This window comes from Empidonax traillii, unplaced genomic scaffold, assembly GCF_003031625.1.
Source record: "Empidonax traillii isolate 1590-97213 ecotype Southwest subspecies unplaced genomic scaffold, ASM303162v1 scaffold2082:size39468, whole genome shotgun sequence".
In the NCBI taxonomy this organism is placed as follows: domain Eukaryota; kingdom Metazoa; phylum Chordata; class Aves; order Passeriformes; family Tyrannidae; genus Empidonax; species Empidonax traillii.
In genome coordinates this window covers 16,853-23,986 of record NW_020957275.1, presented here as the reverse complement: position 1 = coordinate 23,986, position 7,134 = coordinate 16,853, and the positions used below count along the sequence as shown (strand labels likewise).

At 58.0% G+C, this 7,134-nt stretch overlaps 1 protein-coding gene across 2 annotated transcripts in view; it reads right to left on the bottom strand.

Annotated features, from left to right (window-relative positions):
• The window catches only part of SLC5A3 (solute carrier family 5 member 3), a 17,095-nt gene extending 15,453 nt beyond the window's left edge, over positions 1–1,642 (bottom strand). Inside the window, exon 1 of one of the 2 annotated variants that reach the window (XM_027909365.1) lies at positions 1,565–1,642. The gene's annotated coding sequence lies outside the window, so the exon portion shown is untranslated. Of the gene's footprint in view, positions 1–815; positions 1,082–1,564 lie in introns of those variants that run through there. The other variant, XM_027909364.1, reaches the window with a different exon arrangement.
• Between the last annotated feature and the right edge of the window lie 5,492 nt (positions 1,643–7,134).

The window sequence follows — 7,134 nt, the reverse complement described above, 5'->3', positions numbered from 1 at the left end:
CCCCAAACCTATTGACTCAGCTCCTGTAAAACAGCAAGAGCATCTTCACCAAGCTCCCACCGTGGCTTTTTATCGCCGCTCTGCCAAAAACCAGCGCCAACGGCCGGTGGCAACAGCAGCCACCCCTGCCACGGGCGATACGGCGCCGTATCGGCCCCGCTCAACTGGTGTCGGCAACGGCGGGAGGAAAAAAAAAAATCCATCCCCGCTGCCTGCCTGGCGTGGAACCCCGGCACGGGGGGCTAGGTAGGGGGGGAGCGGGTCCACCCGGGGGGATCACCCCCAAAAGGCCTCCCCCAGGGTTAGGGGAGCGGGCGGGGGGTGCTGCGGCCCCACGGGCAGGTGCGGGGCGGGGCGGGGTGGGGATGGAGGAGCCCTGCGGAGGGACAGGGGATGGATGCGGGAAGGGCCGAGTTCACCTGCACCACGCGGGGAGCGGCGGAGGGGAAAGGAAGCGAGAAACGCATCCATGTCGCTGAGCCAGGGATCTCCTTACCTGCGGAGCGGAGGGAGAGAGGAGCGGGGGGGAGGAAAGGGGGGGACTGCGGCTCTCGGGGAGCAACTCAGCGAACTCCGCAAGGGCGCGGGGAGGGAAGGGGGAAATGAGGAAGGAGGGGAGAGGGCACGGAGAGACACGCGGGGAGCGCTGCGACAGCGCCGGGGGAGGCCGGTTGGGGCCGGCCGGGCCACGCGGGGCTGCGGGGACAGCGCGGGCACACCGGGGGACATCGGGGGCACACCGGGCGGGGGGGGGGTCGTCTGCCAGGTCCCACCTGCCTCCCCTCCCTTCCTCCCGTCTCCTCTCCCTCACTCACCCTCTGCATGGCTTTCAGGATCAAAGCCAGTTCATAGCGGGGCATCTTAGAGCCGCTGGCGGCGGGAGGAGCGGGGGGCACAGGGCGGGGAGGAGGGGGCTGCGGCGCTGCCGGACGGGAGGAGGAGGAGGAGGAGAGGGAGGAGGGGAGAGGAGGAGGAAGGCGAATCCCGGGCTCCTTCCCGCGCGGTCGGTCGCTGCACAGACAGGCGGGCGGGCAGGCGCGGCTTAAAGGGCGCCGGCGCTGCGCAGGCTCGGCCCAGCCCGCGCCAAGCGCCGCCCCCGCCCCGCCGGCCCCGGGAGGGGGGCCCGGGGGCTGCCCCGCGTCCCGGGGCGGGGGGGGGTGCGGGCACCGGACCCTCCGGGCTGGGCCCCGCCGCCCTCCCCCAGCGGGGCCCGGGGCCAGCGCCCGCCCGCCGCGCCCGCCGCCGCCGCCGCAGGGAGTGGAAATTTCCACGGAGCCCGCCCCCCGCGCCCCCCCCTCCCACAGCAGCCCGGGCCCGCCGGAGAGCGGGGGGGAGGCGGCCGGGGGGAGCCGTGCGGGGCCCGTGAGGGGCGGGGGCTGGGCCGGGCCGGGGGCGGCACCGCCGGACCCGCCGCGGGGTCACCGCAGTGCCGGGGGTCGGGGAGCCGGGACTATCCGTCCCGGCCAGCCCCTTGACAACCCCCTGATAGCCCCTGACAGCCCCTGACAGCCCCCTGACAGCCCCCTGACAGCCCCCGGGCTCGGGCACCTCCCGCCCGTCTAACCGGGGGTCTTCCAGAACCTTCCCCGCCCTCGGGGCGCCTTCAGCGCACACCCCGTCGCACCCGTGGGGTGGAGGTCCCTGAGCCTGTGGAGTCTCAGAGTTGGGAGAAGACCCGCAAGCATCATCAGGTCCGGCTCCTGGTGCTGCACGGGACGCCCCAAAATCCCCCTCCTGTCCCTCAGAGCGTTGTCCAAACGCTCCTGGGGCCGTGGCAGCCTGGGGGCTGTGCCCGCTGCCCTGGGGAGCCCGGGCAGTGCCCACACCCGCCCGGCTCCGCCGTGGGGGCCGTACCCGAGGGGGCAGAGGGGTCACGGTGAAGCCGCCGGGGTGGCCTTGGGGCCGGGTCCTCCCGGCGAGGGAGGTTCTGGACGAACCCTTCCCAGCTGGGCACACTCCCTTGGCGTTGTGCTCGGGCACAGCCACCAAGGTCAGTGACAGATCCCCTCCGTCAGCAGCACATCCGACACTGCCGTCCAGCCGGGGCTGTGCTGGGAGCTACAACCACCTGCACCCACCAGAGGAGGTGTCTGGGGGGGGGGGGGCATCAGGCTTGTTTCTACGCTTTTTGTTTCATCTGCGGAGACTTGTCCCTCCAGAGTCATTCCCTGCCCTCTCACAGGTACCCCCGCGTGCCCAACACAGTCTGGCTTTGAGGAGGGACAAGGCTCTGCCCAGGGTGTTAAAGCCCTCGGTGCTTGGAAGTCCTCAGAAAAGAGGGGGACGAGGGAGCAGAGCCACCACGCTGCGGCCAAGGGGAAGCAGAGAAGGCAGCAAACTCAACATTAAAAAACCTCAGTGAACTATCTGAAATCCCAGCCCATCTAGAGAGGCCTCACATCTCACCTGGGATCGCCACCCGTGCCCTTCCCATACCCAGCTTGTTTTCGCTCTGCCTGCCCGTCGGGTGGTACCACAGTCCCCGAAACAAATCCCCAGGGCGGGTTTTGCAAGTGGAAAACTTCTCCCGGCCCTTTCCACGGTGAGCGGCGGCACGGCCAGCCCTGGCACCGCAGCGGGGCCCTCCTGCCCTCGAGCAGCTGGGAGCTCGCAGCGCTTCCCAACACATCCCGTGCCCTGCAGGCACGACAAGGCTTGGGGGAGTCCCGGGAGCTGTTCTGAGTATCTGTTGCGAGATAAATTACCTGTGTGGAAGCGGTTCCAGGTATTCCCAGACTCCCACCCGTCGCTGTTCAGGCAGTAATTGCCAGGCAGCTGACAGGGATAATTAACTGCCTCGTGGTGCTCGCCGCAGTGCAAGCCCTCCCTGGGTTTATTTTGCTTCCTTTTTTTTTAAAGCCAGCGCCTGCCCTGAGCTTCTTCCTTGTTCTGAACAGGGGCCTGGCGAGTTCCTGGTGAGGAAATCCAGGTGGTGGTCCCCAGTGGAGGTGGGAATGGCCAGGTATCCCAGCCATTCCCACCCTCCAGGTGCACCTTGCCACATCTGAGCCTGTTCTCTGTCACCTTTGGGGCTGTGTCCTGGGCCAGGGGCGGGAAGGAGTGGGGAGAGCTCCAACTTCAACTTCTACCAATGCTCTACCTCCCTAAAACACTCCTCTGCCACAAAAAAAGGGAACACATCCAAGCCCTGTTCCTCAAGTCCTCTCTCACACAGAACTTTATGCAAATCCCTCAGTCTATACATTGAAATCTCCGGTGCTGCTTTCAAATGACAGTATTTGATTTTCAGTTGGATGTACATTTATATTCCCTGTTCATCCTCCCTTCTTGACTCCATTCCACGTGCGAGCCCCATAAATGCACATCTGCATGTGGCCAACAACCCCCCATTTTTTGGGAATCCCACCCTCAGCTTTACCTCAACACCGTGTCCCAACACCCCAAAAACATAAAGACTGAGCCTGAGTCTCACTCATGTCCGTGATGGGACTTGCTCACTCACAAACATTCCTGAGACCTGATAAACCCCCTGGTTTAATGGGTTTATTTATACATTAATACATATATTATTGTCTTTATCATGATATTAGTGATTATATTAATGTTATTGATATTAATATATTGATGATAATAATGAATATTTTTTTTATTTCTATTCTATTCCACTGGTTGCAGCGGGAAACCCAGCTGGATGTGTTCCTGGAATGAGATCTGTGTGCAGATTATCAGCACAGGTACAGAGGCTACACCTGCCTGTGTGTGAATGTCCACACACACGTGGCCCTGGAGGTCCCTCAGCAGGTTTAAGCTCCCTTGAATCTCACAAGTTTCTTTTTCCTCAAAAAAAAAACCACTAACCACAAGCATCCAAAGACTGTAGGAAACCCTCATTTAATATTTAAATGTCAAAGGTTAGAGAGGAAGGTCTGAACAACATGTAGTGGCCGTGGCCTGAATGCTCAGTAAGGAAACATAAACTCCCCTAACACAGATTTATTTCCTTTATTAAGTAACAAGTGTCAACTTTTCACTTGCAGGGCTCACGCCGTGACTTTTTCACGCTGGAATTTGGGCAAACCGTCCTCTCTGCATCTTGGTGTCCTTCCCATCCCTCCCTGTGCCAGAGAGCAGCACAGAGAGTGTGCATGAAGAATGTCACCCTCTCTAATAAAGCACGAGATTAAAATATGCCCTCACGCATCCTATTTGCATATGGAAATACAGAATCTAGTCCTCGAGAAAGCTGCTGGAAATGTTTTAGGGTTGGAGCTGGGGGAGGTCAGGCTCTGCTCCCAGGGAACAAGAGACAGGAGGAGAGTAAAAAAACCCCATGGAGGGATCCGTGGGCTGGCAGGGCTTTTCCAGCCTCAGGGATCCCGGGATTCTGTAAAAAGACTCCTGACAAAGAAGCTGGCCCAGCACAGCAGGGTCGAGGGGGGGAAATGAAGGGAAGAAAATGGCACTTTTAAACCCTGAAAATGCCCATCGACAGCCTCTCTCACCACAACTACTGTGCAACAGGTCCTGTGTGTGCCACGGAAAAGCCAATTCTCTCCTCTTACTAAAAACTTTTCTGTCTACAACATGTTGCTCAAGATCAAAATAAAACCAAAATTTATCACCAAAATTTGGGACTGGGGTGTTGCTTGTCTTGAACTTCAGATCAGGAGGGATTTTTAGAAGTGTCAGAATACAGGGATTGCTCATGGAAAGGGAAATCAGCCTGCCAGGTGAGGTTTGTTTGTAGCCTCTGGACAGGGGGATAAGATACAAGTACAGGCCTGTTCTCCCTGGTGTTTGCCCACCTTCTCCATGAGGTCTGTCCCTGCAAACCACACGTTTCAGGTGACAGGAGGTGACCCAGAGGGGACAAATCCTGCATGGGAACAGTCCTGGCAGGGCCTCTCCAAAGAGGGGTGGGTGGAGCTGGCTCAGAACACAACTCAGAGCTCACCTGGTCCCCAGAGAGCGAAGCTGAAGTGAGGGAGGAGCATTAATTGATGTTTTAACATCATTCCCAGGGCTCCTGAAATCTGTCTGGGACACCTGGGCAGGGATAGGCCTGGAAGAAGGAGTGGAAGGAACCAGAGCTGAGAGATGAAGGAACAGTGGGAGCGTTGGGGTAAAGAGTGGGCAAGGAGACCAAAGCAGGGACCAGAGGGGGGGAGTGTGGAGGAGGTTGGGATGTGGTGCTTTAAACTAGGACTGGGATCTAAATGAGAGGATGGAAAAGAGAGGGAAAGGGGAAAGGGAGAGGTAAGAATGGGTGGAAAAAGACTGGGAGAGAGGAAGGCTAGACTTGAAGATTAGGACAGGGAAAGATGGGTTATGGGAAGGTGAATGGGTTGTGCTAAAAAAGAATAGGAATGTGTGTCAGTCAGTGTGTATCACTGAAGGCCACCAAGAGGATCCCAGGGCTGGAGCAGCTCTGCTGGGAGGAAAGGCTGGCACAGCTGGGATTGTTCAGCTGGACAAGAGAAGCTTTGGGGGGACCTGAGTGTGGCCTTGCAGGGCCTGAAGGGGCTCCAGGAAAGGTGGAGAGAGACTATTTCCAAGGGCTGGAGGGACAGGGCAAGGGGGAATGGCTTCAAAGTGACAAAAAGCAGGGTTAGATGGGATATTGGGAAGGAATTGCTGGCTGGGAGGGTGGGCAGGCCCTGGCACAGGTTGGGCAGAGAAGCTGTGGCTGCCCCTGGATCCCTGGAAGTGTCCCAGGCCAGGTTGGATGGAGCTTGGAGCACCCTGGGCTGGTGGAAGGTGTCCCTGCCCATGGCAGGGGTGGCACTGGGTGGGCTTTGAGGTGTCTTTCAACCCAAACCATTCCATGATTCCATGATCTTTTTTGTGGGCTCTCTTCAGGCACTGCCTTTAGGTGATCCCGAAGTTTCTCTTGTCCAGCTGAACAATCCCAGCTGTGCCAGCCTTTCCTCCCAGCAGAGCTGCTCCAGCCCTGGGATCCTCCTGGTGCCTCCTCTGGCCTCTCTCCAGCAGCTCGATGTCCATCTGCAACAATAGGGTGCTGTGGAAGGAGTTTGGATCCTTTTTTACAGTTCACTTTTGAAAAAGCTGGAGAACTGCACATGTAAAATCTGCTTCAAATGAGGAGTAGGTTGCAAAATCAATGCTACATAATAAGGAGTGTTATTTCTCCTTCCTCTCCTTTGCATATGCATATGCAAAGTAGATAATTGCCTACTTCTCTTTCCATGGGATCTGTGCCACATTTATTTTGCAGGGTGGAGCAGCTCTGGAGCTGTGTCAGGATGACATAGTGGAGGAGGCTTCTGTCTGCAGAAGTTTTTTTCCACATTTGCTTCATGAGACAGAAGATGAGCAGCGAATTTTCACGGGATCACGTGAGAAAGGATGAGCTCTTGGTTAAACCAGCTGTGATTTTCCTTAGGAGGGGATTCGGTCCCTCCTTGCCCACATAGTTCTTGTGTGAGGCTGCACAAGGCAGTTAAACCACACTTCTTGCAGGTGGCCACGAACTTCAGTGCTCCTGTTCCCGAGGATCAGAATTGACATTTTGTGGTCTCATTTGCAGAAGTGTTGAATGACCCCAGATGAAACGGAATTCAGCTGGTGCTGAACATGTGAACATGTGAAATGCTCTGAGTGAAGAACGTGAGAACTTCTCAGAGCATTCTCTTCAACTCTGAACAGCCCCACACCAAGCAACTGGAATCTACAGATCCTGAAACCACAGGCAATTCCAAGGCGAGCCCATCCCCAAAAACATCACACCCCAGAGGCACCAAAATGTGTTTCTGGCTGGTGATTCTTTCCTGTGGAAAGGGGAGGAGGAGGCGCCTTTCTGCTGTTCATCCTGATCCTCCACAGAGTGTCTTGTCCACCAAACACCTAAACCTGGGTCTGCCAGGTAGGACCAGGAGCCTCTACAACTCTCTGAGAGTGGAGCCAGGGGAGGCTGAGCTCTGCTCCCAGGGAACAGGGACAGGAGGAGAGGGAACGGCCTCCAGCTGTGCCAGGGGAGGCTCAGGTTGGCCAGGAGGAGGAATTTGTGGCTGGAAAGGGTGGTGAGGCCTTGGCAGGGGCTGCCCAGGGAGGTTTGGAGTGCCCAGCCCTGCAGGTGTCCAAGGCAGGCCTGGCCGTGGCACTCAGTGCTCTGGGCTGGGGGACAAGGTGGGGATGGGGCACAGGGGGATCCAT